A 26,728-nucleotide genomic window follows, 5' to 3' on the forward strand; every position below is an offset into this window, starting at 1 on the left:
TTCTGGTATTTGCAATCATCTTGCTCATACTTTCGCTTTTTTCGCATACTTGTTGGCCAGATGCTGGGTTTTTTCTGGTTTGGACCACGTAGTAATGAGGTACCTCACTGAAACGGTCAATAAAAGCTGGTTCCGATTAGTGTTTTAGAGGATAACGCCGGTTATATCTCGGCTAGGTCTCGGATTTGCCCTCATCTGCCTCGTACCATCGCATTTTTCCCATACTTGTTGGCCAGATCCTGGCCTTTTTCTGGCTTGGACCAAGTAGTAATGTGGGACCACACTGAAACAGTCAATTAAACCTGGTTTCGATTAATATTTTAGAGGATAACGCCGTTTATGTCTCGGTTAGGTCTGGGATTTGCCCTCATCTGGCTCGTACTTTCGCATCTTTCGCATACTTGTTGGCCAGATCCTGGCCTTTTTCTGGTTTGTCTCACGTAGTAATGAGGTACCTCACTGAAACAGTCAATAAAAGCTGGTTCCGAATAGTATTTTGGAGGATAACTCTGGTTATGTCTGGGTTCGTTCTGGTATTTGCAATCATCTTGCTCATACTTTCGCTTTTTTCGCATACTTGTTGGCCAGATCCTGGGTTTTTCCTGGTTTGTATCCCGTAATAATGACATTCCACACCGAAACAGTCAATTAAACCCGGTTTCGTTTAATATTTTAGAGGATATTGCCGGTTATATCTCGGTTAGGTCTGGGATTTGCCCTCATCTGGCTCGTACTTTCGCATTTTTCGCATACTTGTTGGCCAGATCCTGGCCTTTTTCTGGTTTGTATCACGTAGTAATGAGGTACCTCACTGAAACAGTCAATAAAAGCTGGTTCCGATTAGTGTTTTAGAGGATAACGCCGGTTATATCTCGGTTAGGTCTGGGATTTGCACTCATCTGGTTCGTACCTTCGCATTTTTCGCATACTTGTTGGCCAGATCCTGGCCTTTTTCTGGTTTGTATCACGTAGTAATGTGGTACCACACCTGAAGAGTCAATTGAACCTGTTTGCGATTAATATTTTAGAGGATAACGCCGGTTATGTCTCGGTTAGGTCTGGGATTTGCCCTCATCTGGCTCGTACTTTCGCATTTTTCGCATACTTGTTGGCCAGATCCTGGCCTTTTTCTGGTTTGTATCACGTAGTAATGAGGTACCTCACTGAAACAGTCAATAAAAGCTGGTTCCGAATAGTATTTTACAGGATAACTCTGGTTATGTCTGGGTTCGTTCTGGTATTTGCAATCATGTGGCTCATACTTTCGCGTTTTTCGCATATTTGTAGGCCAGATCCTGGGTTTTTTCTGGTTTGGATTCCGTAGTAATGAGGTGCCACACCGAAACAGTCAATTAAACCTGGTTGCGATTAATATTTTAGAGGATGACGCTGGCTATGTCTGGGTTAGTTCTGGTATTTGCAATCATCTGGCTCATACTTTCGCGTTTTTCGCATATTTGTTGGCCAGATCCTGGGTTTTTTCTGGTTCGGATCCCGTAGTAATGAGGTACCTCACTGAGACGGTCAATAAAAGCTGGTTCCGATTAGTGTTTTAGAGGTTAACGCCGGTTATATCTCGGTTAGGTCTCGGATTTGCCCTCATCTGGCTCGTACCTTCGCATTTTTCCCATACTTGTTGGCCAGATCCTGGCCTTTTTCTGGTTTGTCTCACGTAGTAATGTGGGACCACACTGAAACAGTCAATTAAACCTGGTTGCGATTAATATTTTAGAGGATAACGCCGTTTATGTCTCGGTTAGGTCTGGGATTTGCCCTCATCTGGCTCGTACTTTCGCATTTTTCGCATACTTGTTGGCCAGATCCTGGCCTTTTTCTGGTTTGTATCACGTAGTAATGAGGTACCTTACTGAAACAGTCAATAAAAGCTGGTTGCGAATAGTATTTTAGAGGATAACTCTGGTTATGTCTGGGTTCGTTCTGGTATTTGCAATCATCTTGCTCATACTTTCGCATTTTTCGCATACTTGTTAGCCAGATGCTGGATTTTTTCTGGTTTCGATCCCGTAATAATGACGTTCCACACCGAAGCAGTCAATTAAACCTGGTTTCGATTAATACTTTAGAGGATATTGCCGGTTATATCTCGGTTAGGTCTCGGATTTGCCCTCATCTGGCTCGTACCTTCGCATTTTTCCCATACTTGTTGGCCAGATCCTGGCCTTTATCTGGCTTGGACCAAGTATTAATGTGGGACCACACTGAAACAGTCAATTAAACCTGGTTGCGATTAATATTTTAGAGGATAACGCCGTTTATGTCTCGGTTAGGTCTGGGATTTGCCCTCATCTGGCTCGTACTTTCGCATTTTTCGCATACTTGTTGGCCAGATCCTGGGTTTTTCCTGGTTTGTATCCCGTAATAATGACATTCCACACCGAAACAGTCAATTAAACCCGGTTTCGTTTAATATTTTAGAGGATATTGCCGGTTATATCTCGGTTAGGTCTGGGATTTGCCCTCATCTGGCTCGTACTTTCGCATTTTTCGCATACTTGTTGGCCAGATCCTGGCCTTTTTCTGGTTTGTATCACGTAGTAATGAGGTACCTCACTGAAACAGTCAATAAAAGCTGGTTCCGATTAGTGTTTTAGAGGATAACGCCGGTTATATCTCGGTTAGGTCTGGGATTTGCACTCATCTGGTTCGTACCTTCGCATTTTTCGCATACTTGTTGGCCAGATCCTGGCCTTTTTCTGGTTTGTATCACGTAGTAATGTGGTACCACACCTGAAGAGTCAATTGAACCTGTTTGCGATTAATATTTTAGAGGATAACGCCGGTTATGTCTCGGTTAGGTCTGGGATTTGCCCTCATCTGGCTCGTACTTTCGCATTTTTCGCATACTTGTTGGCCAGATCCTGGCCTTTTTCTGGTTTGTATCACGTAGTAATGAGGTACCTCACTGAAACAGTCAATAAAAGCTGGTTCCGAATAGTATTTTACAGGATAACTCTGGTTATGTCTGGGTTCGTTCTGGTATTTGCAATCATGTGGCTCATACTTTCGCGTTTTTCGCATATTTGTAGGCCAGATCCTGGGTTTTTTCTGGTTTGGATTCCGTAGTAATGAGGTGCCACACCGAAACAGTCAATTAAACCTGGTTGCGATTAATATTTTAGAGGATGACGCCGGTTATGTCTCGGTTAGGGCTGAGATTTGCCCTCATCTGGCTCGTACTTTCGCATTTCTCGCATACTTGTTGGCCAGATGCTGGGTTTTTTCTGGTTTGGATCACGTAATAATGACGTTCCACACCGAAACAGTCAATTAAACCTGGTTTCTATTAATATTTTAGAGGAAAACGCCGGTTTTGTCTCGGTTAGGTCAGGGATTTGCCCTCATCTGGCTCGTACTTTCGCACTTCTCGCATACTTGTTGGCCAGATCCTGGCCTTTTTCTGGTTTGTATCACGTAGTAATGTGGTACCACACTGAAACAGTCAATAGAAGCTGGTTCCGAATAGTATTCTAGAGGATAACGCTGGCTATGTCTGGGTTAGTTCTGGTATTTGCAATCATCATGCTCATACTTTCGCTTTTTTCGCATACTTGTTGGCCGGATGCTGGGTTTTTTCTGGTTTGGACAACGTAGTAATGAGGTACCTCACTGAAACAGTCAATAAAAGCTGGTTCCGATTAGAGTTTTAGAGGATAACGCTGGTTATGTCTGGGTTAGTTCTGGTATTTGCAATCATCTGGCTCATGCTTTGGCGTTTTTCTCATATTTGTTGGCCAGATCCTGGGTTTTTTCTGGTTTGGATTCCGTAGTAATGAGGTGCCACACCGAAACAGTCAATTAAACCTGGTTGCGAATAATATTTTAGACGATAACGCAGGTTATGTCTCGGTTAGTTCTGGGATTTGCCGTCATCTGGCCCGTACTTTCGCGTTTCTCGCATACTTGTTCGCAAGATCCTGGGCTTTTTCTGGTTTGTGTCACGTAGTAATGCGGTACCACACCGAAACAGTCAATTAAACCTTGGTTGCGATTAATATTTTAGAGGATAACGCAGGTTATGTCTCGGTTAGGTCTGGGTTTTGCCCTCATCTGGCTCGTACTTTCGCATTTTTCGCATACTTGTTGGCCAGATCCTGGCCTTTTTCTGGTTTGTATCACGTAGTAATGTGGTACCACACTGAAACAGTCAATAGAAGCTGGTTCCGAATAGTATTTTAGAGGATAACGCTGGCTACGTCTGGGTTAGTTCTGGTATTTGCAATCATCTGGCTCATACTTTCGCGTTTTTCGCATATTTGTTGGCCAGATCCTGGGTTTTTTCTGGTGTGGATCCCGTAGTAATGTGGCACCACACTGAAACAGTCAACAAAAACTGGTTCCGATTAGTGTTTTACAGGATAACGCTGGTTATGTCTGGGTTAGTTCTGGTATTTGCAATCATCTTGCTCATACTCTCGCTTTTTTCGCATACTTGTTGGCCAGATGCTGGGTTTTTTCTGGTTTGGACCACGTAGTAATGAGGTACCTCAGTGAAACGGTCAATAAAAGCTGATTCCGATTAGTATTTTAGAGGATAACGCCGGTTATATCTCGGCTAGGTCTCGGATTTGCCCTCATCTGGCTCGTACCATCGCATTTTTCCCATACTTGTTGGCCAGATCCTGGCCTTTTTCTGGCTTGGACCAAGTAGTAATGTGGGACCACACTGAAACAGTCAATTAAACCTGGTTGCGATTAATATTTTAGAGGATAACGCCGTTTATGTCTCGGTTAGGTCTGGGATTTGCCCTCATCTGGCTCGTACTTTCGCATTTTTCGCATACTTGTTGGCCAGATCCTGGCCTTTTTCTGGTTTGTATCACGTAGTACTGAGGTACCTCACTGAAACAGTCAATAAAAGCTGGTTCCAAATAGTATTTTGGAGGATAACTCTGGTTATGTCTGGGTTCGTTCTGGTATTTGCAATCATCTTGCTCATACTTTCGCTTTTTTCGCATACTTGTTGGCCAGATGCTGGGTTTTTTCTGGTTTGGACCACGTAGTAATGAGGTACCTCACTGAAACAGTCAATAAAAGCTGGTTCCGATTAGTGTTTTAGAGGATAACGCCGGTTATATCTCGGTTAGGTCTGGGATTTGCACTCATCTGGTTCGTACCTCTGCATTTTTCGCATACTTGTTGGCCAGATCCTGGCCTTTTTCTGGTTTGTATCACATTGTAATGTGGTTCCACACTGAAACAGTCAATAGAAGCTGGTTCCGAATAGTATTTTAGAGGATAACGCTGGCTATGTCTGGGTTAGTTCTGGTATTTGCAATCATCTGGCTCATACTTTCGCGTTTTTCGCATATTTGTTGGGCAGATCCTGGGTTTTTTCTGGTTTGGATCCCGTAGTAATGAGGTTACACACCTGAAGAGTCAATTGAACCTGTTTGCGATTAATATTTTAGAGGATAACGCCGGTTATGTCTCGGTTAGGTCTGGGATTTGTCTTCATCTGGCTCGTACTTTCGCATTTTTCGCATACTTGTTGGCCAGATCCTGGCCTTTTTCTGGTTTGTATCACGTAGTAATGAGGTACCTCACTGAAACAGTCAATAAAAGCTGGTTCCGAATAGTATTTTACAGGATAACTCTGGTTATGTCTGGGTTCGTTCTGGTATTTGCAATCATGTGGCTCATACTTTCGCGTTTTTCGCATATTTGTTGGCCAGATCCTGGGTTTTTACTGGTTTGGATTCCGTAGTAATGAGGTGCCACACCGAAACAGTCAATTAAACCTGGTTGCGATTAATATTTTAGAGGATAACGCCGGTTATGTCTCGGTTAGGGCTGAGATTTGCCCTCATCTGGCTCGTAGTTTCGCATTTCTCGCATACTTGTTGGCCAGATGCTGGGTATTTTCTGGTTTGGATCACGTAATAATGACGTTCCACACAGAAACAGTCAATTAAACCTGGTTTCTATTAATATTTTAGAGGATAACGCCGGTTTTGTCTCGGTTAGGTCTGGGATTTGCCCTCATCTGGCTCGTACTTTCGCATTTCTCGCATACTTGTTGGCCAGATCCTGGGCTTTTTCTGGTTCGGATCACGTAGTAATGTGGTACCACACTGAGACAGTCAATAAAAGTTGGTCCCGATTAGTATTTTAGAGGATAACGCCGGTTATGTCTCGGTTAGGTCTGGGATTTGCCTTCATCTGGCTCGTACTTTCGCATTTTTCACATACTTGTTGGCCAGATCCTGGCCTTTTTCTGGTTTCTATCACGTAGTAATGTGGTACCACACTGAAACAGTCAATAGAAGCTGGTTCCGAATAGTATTCTAGAGGATAACGCTGGCTATGTCTGGGTTAGTTCTGGTATTTGCAATCATCTTGCTCATACTTTCGCTTTTTTCGCATACTTGTTGGCCAGATGCTGGGTTTTTTCTGGTTTGGACAACGTAGTAATGAGGTAACTCACTGAAACAGTCAATAAAAGCTGGTTCCGATTAGAGTTTTAGAGGATAACGCTGGTTATGTCTGGGTTAGTTCTGGTATTTGCAATCATCTGGCTCATGCTTTCGCGTTTTTCTCATATTTGTTGGCCAGATCCTGGGTTTTTTCTGGTTTGGATTCCGTAGTAATGAGGTGCCACACCGAAACAGTCAATTAAACCTGGTTGCGAATAATATTTTAGAGGATAACGCCGGTTATGTCTCGGTTAGGGCTGGGATTTGCCGTCATCTGGCTCGTACCAATCGCATTTCTCGCATACTTGTTGGCCAGATCCTGGGCTTTTTCTGGTTCGGATCACGTAGTAATGTGGTACCACACTGAGACAGTCAATAAAAGTTGGTCCCGATTAGTATTTTAGAGGATAACGCTGGTTATGTTTCGGTTAGGTCTGGGATTTGCCCTCATCTGGCTCGTACTTTCGCATTTTTCGCATACTTGTCGGCCAGCTCCAGGGTTTTTCCTGGTTTGGATCCCGTAATAATGACATTCCACACCGAAACAGTCAATTAAACCTGGTTTCGATTAATATTTTAGAGGATATTGCCGGTTATATCTCGGTTAGGTCTGCGATTTGCCCTCATCTGGCCCGTACTTTCGCATTTTTCGCATACTTGAATGGCCAGATCCTGTGTCCTTCTATTGTTAGGATCACGTAGTAATGTGGTACCACACTGAAACAGTCAATAAAAGCTGGTTCCGAATAGTATTTTAGAGGATAACGCTGGCTATGTCTGGGTTAGTAATGGTATTTGCAATCATCTGGCTCATACTTTCGCGTTTTTCGCATATATGTTGGCCAGATCCTGGGTTTTTTCTGGTTAGGATCCCGTAGTAATGAGGTTCCACACCGAAACAGTCAATTAAACCTGGTTGCGATTAATATTTTAGAGGATAACGCCGGTTATGTCTCGGTTAGGTCTGGGATTTGCCCTCATCTGGCTCGTACATTCGCATTTTTCGCATACTTGTTGGACAGATCCTGGGTTTCTTCTGGTTTGGATAACGTAGTAATGTGGGACCACACTGAAACAGTCAATTAAACCTGGTTTCGATTAATATTTTAGAGGATAACTCCGGTTATTTCTCGGTTAGGTCTGGGATTTGCCCTCATCTGTCTCGTACTTCCGCAATTTTCGCATACTTATTGGCAAAATCCTGGCCTTTTTCAGGTTTGTATCACGTAGTAATGCGGTACTACACCGAAACTGTCAATTAAATCTGGTTGCGATTAATATTTTAGAGGATAACGCCGGTTATGTCTCGGTTAGGTCTGGGATTTGCCCTCATCTGGCTCGTACTTTCGCATTTTTCGCATACTTGTTGGCCAGATCCTGGGCTTTTTCTGGTTTGTATCACGTAGTAATGTGGTACCACACTGAAACAGTCAATAGAAGCTAGTTCCGAATAGTATTTTAGAGGATAACGCTGGTTATGTCTCGGTTAGGTCTGGGATTTGCCCTCATCTGGCCCGTACTTTCGCATTTTTCGCATACTTGTTGGCCAGATCCTGGGTTTTTCCTGGTTTGGATCCCGTAATAATGACATTCCGCACCGAAACAGTCAATTAAACCTGGTTTCTATTAATATTTTAGAGGATATTGCCGGTTATATCTCGGTTAGGTCTGGGATTTGCCCTCATCTGGCCCGTACTTTCGCATTTTTCGCATACTTGAATGGCCAGATCCTGTGTTCTTCTATTGTTAGGATCACGTAGTAATGTGGTACCACACTGAAACAGTCAATAGAAGCTGGTTCCGAATAGTATTTTAGAGGATAACGCTGGCTATGTCTGGGTTAGGGCTGGGATTTGCCCTCATCTGGCCCGTACTTTCGCGTTTCTCGCATACTTGTTCGCAAGATCCTGGGGTTTTTCTGGTTTGTGTCACGTAGTAATGCGGTACCACACCGAAGCAGTCAATTAAACGTTGGTTGCGATTAATATTTTAGAGGATAATGCAGGTTATGTCTCGGTTAGGTCTGGTATTTGCAATCATCTTGCTTATACTTTCGCTTTCTTCGCATACTTGTTGGCCAGATGCTGGGTTTTTTCTGGTTTGGACCACGTAGTAATGAGGTAGCTCACTGAAACGGTCAATAAAAGCTGGTTCCGATTAGTGTTTTAGAGGATAACGCCGGTTATATCTCGGTTAGGTCTGGGATTTGCACTCATCTGGTTCGTACCTGCGCATTTTTCGCATACTTGTTGGCCAGATCCTGGCCTTTTTCTGGTTTGTATCACGTAGTAATGTGGTACCACACCTGAAGAGTCAATTGAACCTGTTTGCGATTAATATTTTAGAGGATAACGCCGGTTATGTCTCGGTTAGGTCTGGGATTTGCCCTCATCTGGCTCGTACTTTCGCATTTTTCGCATACTTGTTGGCCAGATCCTGGCCTTTTTCTGGTTTGTATCACGTAGTAATGAGGTACCTCACTGAAACAGTCAATAAAAGCTGGTTCCGATTAGTGTTTTAGAGGATAACGCCGGTTATATCTCGGTTAGGTCTGGGATTTGCACTCATCTGGTTCGTACCTTCGCATTTTTCGCATACTTGTTGGCCAGATCCTGGCCTTTTTCTGGTTTGTATCACGTAGTAATGTGGTACCACACCTGAAGAGTCAATTGAACCTGTTTGCGATTAATATTTTAGAGGATGACGCCGGTTATGTCTCGGTTAGGTCTGGGATTTGCCCTCATCTGGCTCGTACTTTCGCATTTTTCGCATACTTGTTGGCCAGATCCTGGCCTTTTTCTGGTTTGTATCACGTAGTAATGAGGTACCTCACTGAAACAGTCAATAAAAGCTGGTTCCGAATAGTATTTTACAGGATAACTCTGGTTATGTCTGGGTTCGTTCTGGTATTTGCAATCATGTGGCTCATACTTTCGCGTTTTTCGCATATTTGTAGGCCAGATCCTGGGTTTTTTCTGGTTTGGATTCCGTAGTAATGAGGTGCCACACCGAAACAGTCAATTAAACCTGGTTGCGATTAATATTTTAGAGGATGACGCCGGTTATGTCTCGGTTAGGGCTGAGATTTGCCCTCATCTGGCTCGTACTTTCGCATTTCTCGCATACTTGTTGGCCAGATGCTGGGTTTTTTCTGGTTTGGATCACGTAATAATGACGTTCCACACCGAAACAGTCAATTAAACCTGGTTTCTATTAATATTTTAGAGGAAAACGCCGGTTTTGTCTCGGTTAGGTCAGGGATTTGCCCTCATCTGGCTCGTACTTTCGCATTTCTCGCATACTTGTTGGCCAGATCCAGGCCTTTTTCTGGTTTGTATCACGTAGTAATGTGGTACCACACTGAAACAGTCAATAGAAGCTGGTTCCGAATAGTATTCTAGAGGATAACGCTGGCTATGTCTGGGTTAGTTCTGGTATTTGCAATCATCATGCTCATACTTTCGCTTTTTTCGCATACTTGTTGGCCGGATGCTGGGTTTTTTCTGGTTTGGACAACGTAGTAATGAGGTACCTCACTGAAACAGTCAATAAAAGCTGGTTCCGATTAGAGTTTTAGAGGATAACGCTGGTTATGTCTGGGTTAGTTCTGGTATTTGCAATCATCTGGCTCATGCTTTGGCGTTTTTCTCATATTTGTTGGCCAGATCCTGGGTTTTTTCTGGTTTGGATTCCGTAGTAATGAGGTGCCACACCGAAACAGTCAATTAAACCTGGTTGCGAATAATATTTTAGACGATAACGCAGGTTATGTCTCGGTTAGTTCTGGGATTTGCCGTCATCTGGCCCGTACTTTCGCGTTTCTCGCATACTTGTTCGCAAGATCCTGGGCTTTTTCTGGTTTGTGTCACGTAGTAATGCGGTACCACACCGAAACAGTCAATTAAACCTTGGTTGCGATTAATATTTTAGAGGATAACGCAGGTTATGTCTCGGTTAGGTCTGGGTTTTGCCCTCATCTGGCTCGTACTTTCGCATTTTTCGCATACTTGTTGGCCAGATCCTGGCCTTTTTCTGGTTTGTATCACGTAGTAATGTGGTACCACACTGAAACAGTCAATAGAAGCTGGTTCCGAATAGTATTTTAGAGGATAACGCTGGCTACGTCTGGGTTAGTTCTGGTATTTGCAATCATCTGGCTCATACTTTCGCGTTTTTCGCATATTTGTTGGCCAGATCCTGGGTTTTTTCTGGTGTGGATCCCGTAGTAATGTGGCACCACACTGAAACAGTCAACAAAAACTGGTTCCGATTAGTGTTTTACAGGATAACGCTGGTTATGTCTGGGTTAGTTCTGGTATTTGCAATCATCTTGCTCATACTCTCGCTTTTTTCGCATACTTGTTGGCCAGATGCTGGGTTTTTTCTGGTTTGGACCACGTAGTAATGAGGTACCTCAGTGAAACGGTCAATAAAAGCTGATTCCGATTAGTATTTTAGAGGATAACGCCGGTTATATCTCGGCTAGGTCTCGGATTTGCCCTCATCTGGCTCGTACCATCGCATTTTTCCCATACTTGTTGGCCAGATCCTGGCCTTTTTCTGGCTTGGACCAAGTAGTAATGTGGGACCACACTGAAACAGTCAATTAAACCTGGTTGCGATTAATATTTTAGAGGATAACGCCGTTTATGTCTCGGTTAGGTCTGGGATTTGCCCTCATCTGGCTCGTACTTTCGCATTTTTCGCATACTTGTTGGCCAGATCCTGGCCTTTTTCTGGTTTGTATCACGTAGTACTGAGGTACCTCACTGAAACAGTCAATAAAAGCTGGTTCCAAATAGTATTTTGGAGGATAACTCTGGTTATGTCTGGGTTCGTTCTGGTATTTGCAATCATCTTGCTCATACTTTCGCTTTTTTCGCATACTTGTTGGCCAGATGCTGGGTTTTTTCTGGTTTGGACCACGTAGTAATGAGGTACCTCACTGAAACAGTCAATAAAAGCTGGTTCCGATTAGTGTTTTAGAGGATAACGCCGGTTATATCTCGGTTAGGTCTGGGATTTGCACTCATCTGGTTCGTACCTCTGCATTTTTCGCATACTTGTTGGCCAGATCCTGGCCTTTTTCTGGTTTGTATCACATTGTAATGTGGTTCCACACTGAAACAGTCAATAGAAGCTGGTTCCGAATAGTATTTTAGAGGATAACGCTGGCTATGTCTGGGTTAGTTCTGGTATTTGCAATCATCTGGCTCATACTTTCGCGTTTTTCGCATATTTGTTGGGCAGATCCTGGGTTTTTTCTGGTTTGGATCCCGTAGTAATGAGGTTACACACCTGAAGAGTCAATTGAACCTGTTTGCGATTAATATTTTAGAGGATAACGCCGGTTATGTCTCGGTTAGGTCTGGGATTTGTCTTCATCTGGCTCGTACTTTCGCATTTTTCGCATACTTGTTGGCCAGATCCTGGCCTTTTTCTGGTTTGTATCACGTAGTAATGAGGTACCTCACTGAAACAGTCAATAAAAGCTGGTTCCGAATAGTATTTTACAGGATAACTCTGGTTATGTCTGGGTTCGTTCTGGTATTTGCAATCATGTGGCTCATACTTTCGCGTTTTTCGCATATTTGTTGGCCAGATCCTGGGTTTTTTCTGGTTTGGATTCCGTAGTAATGAGGTGCCACACCGAAACAGTCAATTAAACCTGGTTGCGATTAATATTTTAGAGGATAACGCCGGTTATGTCTCGGTTAGGGCTGAGATTTGCCCTCATCTGGCTCGTACTTTCGCATTTCTCGCATACTTGTTGGCCAGATGCTGGGTTTTTTCTGGTTTGGATCACGTAATAATGACGTTCCACACCGAAACAGTCAATTAAACCTGGTTTCTATTAATATTTAAGAGGATAACGCCGGTTTTGTCTCGGTTAGGTCTGGGATTTGCCCTCATCTGGCTCGTACTTTCGCATTTCTCGCATACTTGTTGGCCAGATCCTGGGCTTTTTCTGGTTCGGATCACGTAGTAATGTGGTACCACACTGAGACAGTCAATAAAAGTTGGTCCCGATTAGTATTTTAGAGGATAACGCCGGTTATGTCTCGGTTAGGTCTGGGATTTGCCTTCATCTGGCTCGTACTTTCGCATTTTTCACATACTTGTTGGCCAGATCCTGGCCTTTTTCTGGTTTCTATCACGTAGTAATGTGGTACCACACTGAAACAGTCAATAGAAGCTGGTTCCGAATAGTATTCTAGAGGATAACGCTGGCTATGTCTGGGTTAGTTCTGGTATTTGCAATCATCTTGCTCATACTTTCGCTTTTTTCGCATACTTGTTGGCCAGATGCTGGGTTTTTTCTGGTTTGGACAACGTAGTAATGAGGTAACTCACTGAAACAGTCAATAAAAGCTGGTTCCGATTAGAGTTTTAGAGGATAACGCTGGTTATGTCTGGGTTAGTTCTGGTATTTGCAATCATCTGGCTCATGCTTTCGCGTTTTTCTCATATTTGTTGGCCAGAACCTGGGTTTTTTCTGGTTTGGATTCCGTAGTAATGAGGTGCCACACCGAAACAGTCAATTAAACCTGGTTGCGAATAATATTTTAGAGGATAACGCCGGTTATGTCTCGGTTAGGGCTGGGATTTGCCGTCATCTGGCTCGTACCAATCGCATTTCTCGCATACTTGTTGGCCAGATCCTGGGCTTTTTCTGGTTCGGATCACGTAGTAATGTGGTACCACACTGAGACAGTCAATAAAAGTTGGTCCCGATTAGTATTTTAGAGGATAACGCTGGTTATGTTTCGGTTAGGTCTGGGATTTGCCCTCATCTGGCTCGTACTTTCGCATTTTTCGCATACTTGTTGGCCAGATCCTGGGCTTTTTCTGGTTTGTTTCACGTAGTAATGTGGTACCACACTGAAACAGTCAATAGAAGCTAGTTCCGAATAGTATTTTAGAGGATAACGCTGGTTATGTCTCGGTTAGGTCTGGGATTTGCCCTCATCTGGCCCGTACTTTCGCATTTTTCGCATACTTGTTGGCCAGATCCTGGGTTTTTCCTGGTTTGGATCCCGTAATAATGACATTCCGCACCGAAACAGTCAATTAAACCTGGTTTCTATTAATATTTTAGAGGATATTGCCGGTTATATCTCGGTTAGGTCTGGGATTTGCCCTCATCAGGCCCGTACTTTCGCATTTTTCGCATACTTGAATGGCCAGATCCTGTGTTCTTCTATTGTTAGGATCACGTAGTAATGTGGTACCACACTGAAACAGTCAATAGAAGCTGGTTCCGAATAGTATTTTAGAGGATAACGCTGGCTATGTCTGGGTTAGTAATGGTATTTGCAATCATCTGGCTCATACTTTCGCGTTTTTCGCATATATGTTGGCCAGATCCTGGGTTTCTTCTGGTTAGGATCCCGTAGTAATGATGTGCCACACCGAAACAGTCAATTAAACCTGGTTGCGAATAATATTTTAGAGGATAACGCCGGTTATGTCTCGGTTAGGGCTGGGATTTGCCCTCATCTGGCTCGTACTTTCGCATTTTTCGCATACTTGTTGGCCAGATCCTGGGTTTTTCCTGGTTTGGATCCCGTAATAATGACATTCCACACCGAAACAGTCAATTAAACCTGGTATCTATTAATACTTTAGAGGATATTGCCGGTTATATCTCGGTTAGGTCTGGGATATGCCCTCATCTGGCCCGTACTTCCGCATTTTTCGCATACTTGAATGGCAAGATCCTGGCCTTTTTCAGGTTTGTATCACGTAGTAATGCGGTACTACACCGAAACTGTCAATTAAATCTGGTTGCGATTAATATTCTAGAGGATAACGCTGGTTATGTCTGTGTTAGTAATGGTATTTGCAATCATCTGGCTCATACTTTCGCTTTTTTCGCATATATGTTGGCCAGAACCTGGGTTTTTTCTGGTTAGGATCCCGTAGTAATGAGGTTCCACACCGAAACAGTCAATTAAACCTGGTTGCGATTAATATTTTAGAGGATAACGCCGGTTATGTCTCGGTTAGGTCTGGGATTTGCCCTCATCTGGCTCGTACATTCGCATTTTTCGCATACTTGTTGGGCAGATCCTGGGTTTCTTCTGGTTTGGATAACGTAGTAATGTGGGACCACACTGAAACAGTCAATTAAACCTGGTTTCGATTAATATTTTAGAGGATAACTCCGGTTATTTCTCGGTTACGTCCGGGATTTGCCCTCATCTGTCTCGTACTTTCGCAATTTTCGCATACTTATTGGCAAGATCCTGGCCTTTTTCAGGTTTGTATCACGTAGTAATGCGGTACTACACCGAAACTGTCAATTAAATCTGGTTGCGATTAATATTCTAGAGGATAACGCTGGTTATGTCTCGGTTAGGTCTGGGATTTGCCCTCATCTGATCCGTACTTTCGCATTTTTCGCATACTTGTTGACCAGATCCTGGCCTTTTTCTGGCTTGGACCAAGTAGTAATGTGGGACCACACTGAAACAGTCAATTAAACCTGGTTGCGATTAATATTTTAGAGGATAACGCCGGTTATGTCTCGGTTAGGTCTGGGATTTGTCCTCATCTGGCTCGTACATTCGCATTTTTCGCATACTTGTTGGCCAGATCCTGGGTTTCTTCTGGTTTGGATAACGTAGTAATGTGGGACCACACTGAAACAGTCAATTAAACCTGGTTTCGATTAATATTTTAGAGGATAACTCCGGTTATTTCTCGGTTAGGTCTGGGATTTGCCCTCATCTGTCTCGTACTTTCGCATTTTTCGCATACTTGAATGGCCAGATCCTGTGTTTTTCTATTGTTAGGATCACGTAGTAATGTGGTACCACACTGAAACAGTCAATTAAACCTGGTTGCGACTAAAATTTTAGAGGATAACGCAGGATATGTCTCGGTTAGTTCTGGTATTTGCAATCATCTCGCTCATACTTGTTCGCAAGATCCTGGGCTTTTTCTGGTTTGTGTCACGTAGTAATGCGGTACCACACCGAAACAGTCAATTAAACCTGGTTGCGATTAATATTTTAGAGGATAACGCGGGTTATGTCTCGGTTAGGTCTGGGTTTTGCCCTCATCTGGCTCGTACTTTCGCATTTTTCGCATACTTGTTGGCCAGATCCTGGGCTTTTTCTGGTTTGTATCACGTAGTAATGTGGTACCACACTGAAACAGTCAATAGAAGCTGGTTCCGAATAGTATTTTAGAGGATAACGCCGGTTATATCTCGGTTAGGTCTGGGATTTGCCCTCATCTGGCTCGTACCTTCGCATTTTTGGCGTACATGTTGGCCAGATCCTGGCCTTTTTCTGGCTCGGACCACGTAGTAATGTGGTACCACACCGAAACAGGGTATTAATCCCGGTTGCAATTAATATTTTAGAGGATAACGCCGGTTATGTCTCGGTTAGGGCTGGGATTTGCCCTCATCTGGCTCGTACTTTCGCATTTCTCGCATACTTGTTGGCCAGATCCTGGGCTTTTTCTGGTTTGGGTCACGTAGTAATGTGGTACCACACTGAAACAGTCAATAAAAGCTGGACCCGAATAGTATTTTAGAGGATAACGCTGGCTATGTCTGGGTTAGTTCTGGTATTTGCAATCATCTGGCTCATACTTTCGCGTTTTTCGCATATTTGTTGGCCAGATCCTGGGTTTTTTCTGGTTAGGATCCCGTAGTAATGACATTCCACACCGAAACAGTCAATTAAACCTGGTTTCTATTAATATTTTAGAGGATATTGCCGGTTATATCTCGGTTAGGTCTGGGATTTGCCCTCATCTGGCCCGTACTTTCGCATTTTTCGCATACTTGAATGGCCAGATCCTGTGTTCTTCTATTGTTAGGATCACGTAGTAATGTGGTACCACACTGAAACAGTCAATAAAAGCTGGTTCCGAATAGTATTTTAGAGGATAACGCTAGCTATGTCTGGGTTAGTAATGGTATTTGCAATCATCTGGCTCATACTTTCGCGTTTTTCGCATATATGTTGGCCAGATCCTGGGTTTTTTCTGGTTAGGATCCCGTAGTAATGAGGTTCCACACCGAAACAGTCAATTAAACCTGGTTGCGATTAATATTTTAGAGGATAACGCCGGTTATGTCTCGGTTAGGTCTGGGATTTGCCCTCATCTGGCTCGTACACTCGCATTTTTCGCATACTTGTTGGCCAGATCCTGGGTTTCTTCTGGTTTGGATTATGTAGTAATGTGGGACCACACCGAAGCTGTCAATTAAATCTGGTTGCGATTAATATTCTAGAGGATAACGCTGGTTATGTCTCGGTTAGGTCTGGGATTTGCCCTCATCTGATCCGTACTTTCGCATTTTTCGCATACTTGTTGGCCAGATCCTGGCCTTTTTCTGGCTTGGACCAAGTAGTAATGTGGGACCACACTGAAACAGTCAATTAAACCTGGTTGCGATTAATATTTTAGAGGATAACGCCGGTTATGTCTCGGTTAGGTCTGGGATTTGCACTCATCTGTCTCGTACTTTCGCATTTTTAGCATACTTGAATGGCCAGATCCTGTGTTTTTCTATTGTTAGGATCACGTAGTAATGTGGTACCACACTGAAACAGTCAATTAAACCTGGTTGCGACTAAAATTTTAGAGGATAACGCAGGTTATGTCTCGGTTAGTTCTGGTATTTGCAATCATCTGGCTCATACTTGTTCGCAAGATCCTGGGCTTTTTCTGGTTTGTGTCACGTAGTAATGCGGTACCACACCGAAACAGTCAATTAAACCTGGTTGCGATTAATATTTTAGAGGATAACGCGGGTTATGTCTCGGTTAGGTCTGGGTTTTGCAATCATCTTGCTCATGCTTTCGCATTTCTCGCATACTTGTTGGCGAGATCCTGGCCTTTTCCTGGTTTGTATCACGTAGTAATGTGGTACCACACTGAAACAGTCAATAGAAGCTGGTTCCGAATAGTATTCTAGAGGATAACGCTGGCTATGTCTGGGTTAGTTCTGGTATTTGCAATCATCTTGCTCATACTTTCGCTTTTTTCGCATACTTGTTGGCCAGATGCTGGGTTTTTTCTGGTTTGGACAACGTAGTAATGAGGTACCTCACTGAAACAGTCAATAAAAGCTGGTTCCGATTAGAGTTTAGAGGATAACGCTGCTTATGTCTGGGTTAGTTCTGGTATTTGCAATCATCTGGCTCATGCTTTCGCGTTTTTCTCATATTTGTTGGCCAGATCCTGGGTTTTTTCTGGTTTGGATTCCGTAGTAATGAGGTGCCACACCGAAACAGTCAATTAAACCTGGTTGCGAATAATATTTTAGAGGATAACGCCGGTTATGTCTCGGTTAGGGCTGGGATTTGCCGTCATCTGGCTCGTACCAATCGCATTTCTCGCATACTTGTTGGCCAGATCCTGGGCTTTTTCTGGTTCGGATCACGTAGTAATGTGGTACCACACTGAGACAATCAATAAAAGTTGGTCCCGATTAGTATTTTAGAGCTGGTTATGTTTCGGTTAGGTCTGGGATTTGCCCTCATCTGGCTCGTACTTTCGCATTTTTCGCATACTTGTTGGCCAGATCCTGGGTTTTTCCTGGTTTGGATCCCGTAATAATGACATTCCACACCGAAACAGTCAATTAAACCTGGTATCTATTAATACTTTAGAGGATATTGCCGGTTATATCTCGGTTAGGTCTGGGATATGCCCTCATCTGGCCCGTACTTCCGCATTTTTCGCATACTTGAATGGCAAGATCCTGGCCTTTTTCAGGTTTGTATCACGTAGTAATGCGGTACTACACCGAAACTGTCAATTAAATCTGGTTGCGATTAATATTCTAGAGGATAACGCTGGTTATGTCTGTGTTAGTAATGGTATTTGCAATCATCTGGCTCATACTTTCGCGTTTTTCTCATATATGTTGGCCATATCCTGGGTTTTTTCTGGTTAGGATCCCGTAGTAATGTGGGACCACACTGAAACAGTCAATTAAACCTGGTTGCGATTAATATTTTAGAGGATAACGCCGGTTATGTCTCGGTTAGGTCTGGGATTTGTCCTCATCTGGCTCGTACATTCGCATTTTTCGCATACTTGTTGGCCAGATCCTGGGTTTCTTCTGGTTTGTATCACGTAGTAATGTGGTACCACACTGAAACAGTCAATAGAAGCTGGTTCCGAATAGTATTTTAGAGGATAACGCCGGTTATATCTCGGTTAGGTCTGGGATTTGCCCTCATCTGGCTCGTACCTTCGCATTTTTGGCGTACATGTTGGCCAGATCCTGGCCTTTTTCTGGCTCGGACCACGTAGTAATGTGGTACCACACCGAAACAGGGTATTAATCCCGGTTGCAATTAATATTTTAGAGGATAACGCCGGTTATGTCTCGGTTAGGGCTGGGATTTGCCCTCATCTGGCTCGTACTTTCGCATTTCTCGCATACTTGTTGGCCAGATCCTGGGCTTTTTCTGGTTTGGGTCACGTAGTAATGTGGTACCACACTGAAACAGTCAATAAACGCTGGACCCGAATAGTATTTTAGAGGATAACGCTGGCTATGTCTGGGTTAGTTCTGGTATTTGCAATCATCTGGCTCATACTTTCGCGTTTTTCGCATATTTGTTGGCCAGATCCTGGGTTTTTTCTGGTTAGGATCCCGTAGTAACGAGGTTCCACACCGAAACAGTCAATTAAACCTGACTGCGATTAATATTTTAGAGGATAACGCCGGTTATGTCTCGGTTAGGTCTGGGATTTGCCCTCATCTGGCCCGTACCTGCGCATTTTTCGCATACTTGTTGGCCATATCCTGGCCTTATTCTGGTTTGTATCACGTAGTAATGTGGTACCACACTGAAACAATCAATAGAAGCTGGTTCCGAATAGTATTTTAGAGGATAACGCTGGCTATGTCTGGGTTAGTTCTGGTATTTGCAATCATCTGGCTCATACTTTCGCGTTTTTCGCATATTTGTTGGCAAGATCCTGGGTTTTTTCTGGTTTGGATCCCGTAGTAATGAGGTTCCACACCGAAACAGTCAATTAAACCTGGTTGCGATTAATATTTTAGAGGATAACGCCGGTTATGTCTCGGTTAGGTCTGGGATTTGCCCTCTTCTGGCTCGTACTTTCGCACTTTTCGCATACTTGTTGGCCAGATCCTGGGCTTTTTCTGGTTTGGATCACGTAGTAATGTGGTACCACACTGAAACAGTCAATAAAAACTGGTTCCGATTAGTGTTTTAGAGGATAACGCTGGTTATGTCTGGGTTAGTTCTGGTATTTGCAATCATCTTGCTCATACTTTCGCTTTTTTCGCATACTTGTTGGCCAGATGCTGGGTTTTTTCTGGTTTGGACCACGTAGTAATGAGGTACCTCACTGAAACAGTCAATAAAAGCTGGTTCCGATTAGTGTTTTAGAGGATAACGCCGGCTATATCTCGGTTAGGTCTGGGATTTGCACTCATCTGGTTCGTACCTTCGCATTTTTCGCATACTTGTTGGCCAGATCCTGGCCTTTTTCTGGTTTGTATCACGTAGTAATGTGGTACCACACTGAAACAGTCAATAGAAGCTGGTTCCGAATAGTATTCTAGAGGATAACGCTGGCTATGTCTGGGTTAGTTCTGGTATTTGCAATCATCTTGCTCATACTTTCGCTTTTTTCGCATACTTGTTGGCCAGATGCTGGGTTTTTTCTGGTTTGGACAACGTAGTAATGAGGTACCTCACTGAAACAGTTAATAAAAGCTGGTTCCGATTAGAGTTTTAGAGGATAACGCTGGTTATGTCTGGGTTAGTTCTGGTATTTGGAATCATCTGGCTCATGCTTTCGCGTTTTTCTCATATTTGTTGGCCAGATCCTGGGTTTTTTCTGGTTTGGATTCCGTAGTAATGAGGTGCCACACCGAAACAGTCAATTAAACCTGGTTGCGAATAATATTTTAGAGGATAACGCCGGTTATGTCTCGGTTAGGGCTGGGATTTGCCCTCATCTGGCTCGTACCAATCGCATTTCTCGCATACTTGTTGGCCAGATCCTGGGCTTTTTCTGGTTCGGATCACGTAGTAATGTGGTACCACACTGAGACAGTCAATAAAAGTTGGTCCCGATTAGTATTTTAGAGGATAACGCTGGTTATGTTTCGGATAGGTCTGGGACTTGCCCTCATCTGGCTCGTACTTTCGCATTTTTCGCATACTTGTTGGCCAGATCCTGGGTTTTTCCTGGTTTGGATCCCGTAATAATGACATTCCACACCGAAACAGTCAATTAAACCTGGTTTCTATTAATATTTTAGAGGATATTGCCGGTTATATCTCGGTTAGGTCTGGGATTTGCCCTCATCTGGCCCGTACTTTCACATTTTTCGCATACTTGAATGGCCAGATCCTGTGTTCTTCTATTGTTAGGATCACGTAGTAATGTGGTACCACACTGAAACAGTCAATAAAAGCTGGTTCCGAATAGTATTTTAGAGGATAACGCTAGCTATGTCTGGGTTAGTAATGGTATTTGCAATCATCTGGCTCATACTTTCGCGTTTTTCGCATATATGTTGGCCAGATCCTGGGTTTTTTCTGGTTAGGATCCCGTAGTAATGAGGTTCCACACCGAAACAGTCAATTAAACCTGGTTGCGATTAATATTTTAGAGGATAACGCCGGTTATGTCTCGGTTAGGTCTGGGATTTGCCCTCATCTGGCTCGTACACTCGCATTTTTCGCATACTTGTTGGCCAGATCCTGGGTTTCTTCTGGTTTGGATTATGTAGTAATGTGGGACCACACTGAAACAGTCAATTAAACCTGGTTTCGATTAATATTTTAGAGGATAACTCCGGTTATTTCTCGGTTACGTCTGGGATTTGCCCTCATCTGTCTCGTACTTCCGCAATTTTCGCATACTTATTGGCAAGATCCTGGCCTTTTTCAGGTTTGTATCACGTAGTAATGCGGTACTACACCGAAACTGTCAATTAAATCTGGTTGCGATTAATATTCTAGAGGATAACGCTGGTTATGTCTCGGTTAGGTCTGGGATATGCCCTCATCTGATCCGTACTTTCGCATTTTTCGCATACTTGTTGGCCAGATCCTGGCCTTTTTCTGGCGTGGACCAAGTAGTAATGTGGGACCACACTGAAACAGTCAATTAAACCTGGTTGCGATTAATATTTTAGAGGATAACGCCGGTTATGTCTCGGTTAGGTCTGGGATTTGTCCTCATCTGGCTCGTACATTCGCATTTTTCGCATACTTGTTGGCCAGATCCTGGGTTTCTTCTGGTTTGGATAACGTAGTAATGTGGGACCACACTGAAACAGCCAATTAAACCTGGTTTCGATTAATATTTTAGAGGATAACTCCGGTTATTTCTCGGTTAGGTCTGGGATTTGCACTCATCTGTCTCGTACTTTCGCATTTTTCGCATACTTGAATGGCCAGATCCTGTGTTTTTCTATTGTTAGGATCACGTAGTAATGTGGTACCACACTGAAACAGTCAATTAAACCTGGTTGCGACTAAAATTTTAGAGGATAACGCAGGTTATGTCTCGGTTAGTTCTGGTATTTGCAATCATCTGGCTCATACTTTCGCGTTTTTCGCATATTTGTTGGCCAGATCCTGGGTTTTTTCTGGTTAGGATCCCGTAGTAACGAGGTTCCACACCGAAACAGTCAATTAAACCTGGTTGCGATTAATATTTTAGAGGATAACGCCGGTTATGTCTCGGTTAGGTCTGGGATTTGCCCTCATCTGGCTCGTACCTGCGCATTTTTCGCATACTTGTTGTCCATATCCTGGCCTTATTCTGGTTTGTATCACGTAGTAATGTGGTACCACACTGAAACAGTCAATAGAAGCTGGTTCCGAATAGTATTTTAGAGGATAGCGCTGGCTATGTCTGGGTTAGTTCTGGTATTTGCAATCATCTGGCTCATACTTTCGCGTTTTTCGCATATTTGTTGGCAAGAACCTGGGTTTTTTCTGGTTTGGATCCCGTAGTAATGAGGTTCCACACCGAAACAGTCAATTAAACCTGGTTGCGATTAATATTTTAGAGGATAACGCCGGTTATGTCTCGGTTAGGTCTGGGATTTGCCCTCATCTGGCTCGTACTTTCGCATTTTTCGCATACTTGTTGGCCAGATCCTGGGCTTTTTCTGGTTTGTATCACGTAGTAATGTGGTACCACACTGAAACAGTCAATAGAAGCTGGTTCCGAATAGTATTCTAGAGGATAACGCTGGCTATGTCTGGGTTAGTTCTGGTATTTGCAATCATCTTGCTCATACTTTCGCTTTTTTCGCATACTTGTTGGCCAGATGCTGGGTTTTTCTGGTTTGGACAACGTAGTAATGAGGTACCTCACTGAAACAGTCAATAAAAGCTGGTTCCGATTAGAGTTTTAGAGGATAACGCTGGTTATGTCTGGGTTAGTTCTGGTATTTGCAATCATCTGGCTCATGCTTTCGCGTTTTTCTCATATTTGTTGGCCAGATCCTGGGTTTTTTCTGGTTTGGATTCCGTAGTAATGAGGTGCCACACCGAAACAGTCAATTAAACCTGGTTGCGAATAATATTTTAGAGGATAACGCCGGTTATGTCTCGGTTAGGGCTGGGATTTGCCCTCATCTGGCTCGTACCAATCGCATTTCTCGCATACTTGTTGGCCAGATCCTGGGCTTTTTCTGGTTCGGATCACGTAGTAATGTGGTACCACACTGAGACAGTCAATAAAAGTTGGTCCCGATTAGTATTTTAGAGGATAACGCTGGTTATGTTTCGGTTAGGTCTGGGATTTGCCCTCATCTGGCTCGTACTTTCGCATTTTTCGCATACTTGTTGGCCAGATCCTGGGGTTTTCCTGGTTTGGATCCCGTAATAATGACATTCCACACCGAAACAGTCAATTAAACCTGGTTTCTATTAATATTTTAGAGGATATTGCCGGTTATATCTCGGTTAGGTCTGGGATTTGCCCTCATCTGGCCCGTACTTTCGCATTTTTCGCATACTTGAATGGCCAGATCCTGTGTTCTTCTATTGTTAGGATCACGTAGTAATGTGGTACCACACTGAAACAGTCAATAAAAGCTGGTTCCGATTAGTGTTTTAGAGGATAACGCTGGTTATGTCTGGGTTAGTTCTGGTATTTGCAATCATCTTGCTCATACTTTCGCTTTTTTCGCATACTTGTTGGCCAGATGCTGGGTTTCTTCTAGTTTGGACCACGTAGTAATGAGGTACCTCACTGAAACAGTCAATAAAAGCTGGTTCCGATTAATGTTTTAGAGGATAACGCTGCTTATGTCTGGGTTAGTTCTGGTATTTGCAATCATCTTGCTCATACTTTCGCATTTCTCGCATACTTGTTGGCCAGATCCTAGCCTTTTTCTGGTTTGTATCACGTAGTAATGTGGTACCACACTGAAACAGTCAATTAAACCTGGTTTCGATTAATATTTTAGAGGATAACTCCGGTTATTTCTCGGTTACGTCTGGGATTTGCCCTCATCTGGCTCGTACATTCGCATTTTTCGCATACTTGTTGGCCAGATCCTGGGTTTCTTCTGGTTTGGATAACGTAGTAATGTGGGACCACACTGAAACAGTCAATTATACCTGGTTTCGATTAATATTTTAGAGGATAACTCCGGTTATTTCTCGGTTACGTCTGGGATTTGCCCTCATCTGTCTCGTACTTCCGCAATTTTCGCATACTTATTGGCAAGATCCTGGCCTTTTTCAGGTTTGTATCACGTAGTAATGCGGTACTACACCGAAACTGTCAATTAAATCTGGTTGCGATTAATATTCTAGAGGATAACGCTGGTTATGTCTCGGTTAGGTCTGGGATTTGCCCTCATCTGATCCGTACTTTCGCATTTTTCGCATACTTGTTGGCCAGATCCAGGCCTTTTTCTGGCTTGGACCAAGTAGTAATGTGGGACCACACTGAAACAGTCAATTAAACCTGGTTGCGATTAATATTTTAGAGGATAACGCCGGTTATGTCTCGGTTAGGTCTGGGATTTGTCCTCATCTGGCTCGTACATTCGCATTTTTCGCATACTTGTTGGCCAGATCCTGGGTTTCTTCTGGTTTGGATAACGTAGTAATGTGGGACCACACTGAAACAGTCAATTAAACCTGGTTTCGATTAATATTTTAGAGGATAACTCCGGTTATTTCTCGGTTAGGTCTGGGATTTGCCCTCATCTGTCTCGTACTTTCGCATTTTTCGCATACTTGAATGGCCAGATCCTGTGTTTTTCTATTGTTAGGATCACGTAGTAATGTGGTACCACACTGAAACAGTCAATTAAACCTGGTTGCGACTAAAATTTTAGAGGATAACGCAGGTTATGTCTCGGTTAGTTCTGGTATTTGCAATCATCTGGCTCATACTTGTTCGCAAGATCCTGGGCTTTTTCTGGTTTGTGTCACGTAGTAATGCGGTACCACACCGAAACAGTCAATTAAACCTGGTTGCGATTAATATTTTAGAGGATAACGCGGGTTATGTCTCGGTTAGGTCTGGGTTTTGCCCTCATCTGGCTCGTACTTTCGCATTTTTCGCATACTTGTTGGCCAGATCCTGGGCTTTTTCTGGTTTGTATCACGTAGTAATGTGGTACCACACTGAAACAGTCAATAGAAGCTGGTTCCGAATAGTATTTTAGAGGATAACGCCGGTTATATCTCGGTTAGGTCTGGGATTTGCCCTCATCTGGCTCGTACCTTCGCATTTTTCGCTTACTTGTTGGCCAGATCCTGGCCTTTTTCTGGCTCGGACCACGTAGTAATGTGGTACCACACCGAAACAGGGTATTAATCCCGGTTGCAATTAATATTTTAGAGGATAACGCCGGTTATGTCTCGGTTAGGGCTGGGATTTGCCCTCATCTGGCTCGTACTTTCGCATTTCTCGCATACTTGTTGGCCAGATCCTGGGCTTTTTCTGGTTTGGGTCACGTAGTAATGTGGTACCACACTGAAACAGTCAATAAAAGCTGGACCCGAATAGTATTTTAGAGGATAACGCTGACTATGTCTGGGTTAGTTCTGGTATTTGCAATCATCTGGCTCATACTTTCGCGTTTTTCGCATACTTGTTGGCCAGATGCTGGGTTTCTTCTAGTTTGGGCCACGTAGTAATGAGGTACCTCACTGAAACAGTTAATAAAAGCTGGTTCCGATTAGTGTTTTAGAGGATAACGCTGCTTATGTCTGGGTTAGTTCTGGTATTTGCAATCATCTTGCTCATACTTTCGCATTTCTCGCATACTTGTTGGCCAGATCCTGGCCTTTTTCTGGTTTGTATCACGTAGTAATGTGGTACCACACTGAAACAGTCAATAGAAGCTGGTTCCGAATAGTATTCTAGAGGATAACGCTGGCTATGTCTGGGTTAGTTCTGGTATTTGCAATCATCTTGCTCATACTTTCGCTTTTTTCGCATACTTGTTGGCCAGATGCTGGGTTTTTCTGGTTTGGACAACGTAGTAATGAGGTACCTCACTGAAACAGTCAATAAAAGCTGGTTCCGATTAGAGTTTTAGAGGATAACGCTGGTTATGTCTGGGTTAGTTCTGGTATTTGCAATCATCTGGCTCATGCTTTCGCGTTTTTCTCATATTTGTTGGCCAGATCCTGGGTTTTTTCTGGTATGGATTCCGTAGTAATGAGGTGCCACACCGAAACAGTCAATTAAACCTGGTTGCGAATAATATTTTAGAGGATAACGCCGGTTATGTCTCGGTTAGGGCTGGGATTTGCCCTCATCTGGCTCGTACTTTCGCATTTCTCGCATACTTGTTGGCCAGATCCTGGGCTTTTTCTGGTTTGGGTCACGTAGTAATGTGGTACCACACTGAGACAGTCAATAAAAGTTGGTCCCGATTAGTATTTTAGAGGATAACGCTGGTTATGTTTCGGTTAGGTCTGGGATTTGCCCTCATCTGGCTCGTACTTTCGCATTTTTCGCATACTTGTTGGCCAGATCCTGGGTTTTTCCTGGTTTGGATCCCGTAATAATGACATTCCACACCGAAACAGTCAATTAAACCTGGTTTCTATTAATATTTTAGAGGATATTGCCGGTTATATCTCGGTTAGGTCTGGGATTTGCCCTCATCTGGCCCGTACTTTCGCATTTTTCGCATACTTGAATGGCCAGATACTGTGTTCTTCTATTGTTAGGATCACGTAGTAATGTGGTACCACACTGAAACAGTCAATAAAAGCTGGTTCCGAATAGTATTTTAGAGGATAACGCTAGCTATGTCTGGGTTAGTAATGGTATTT

Source organism: Colletes latitarsis, unplaced genomic scaffold (genome assembly GCF_051014445.1).
Source record: "Colletes latitarsis isolate SP2378_abdomen unplaced genomic scaffold, iyColLati1 scaffold0006, whole genome shotgun sequence".
Lineage (NCBI taxonomy): Eukaryota > Metazoa > Arthropoda > Insecta > Hymenoptera > Colletidae > Colletes > Colletes latitarsis.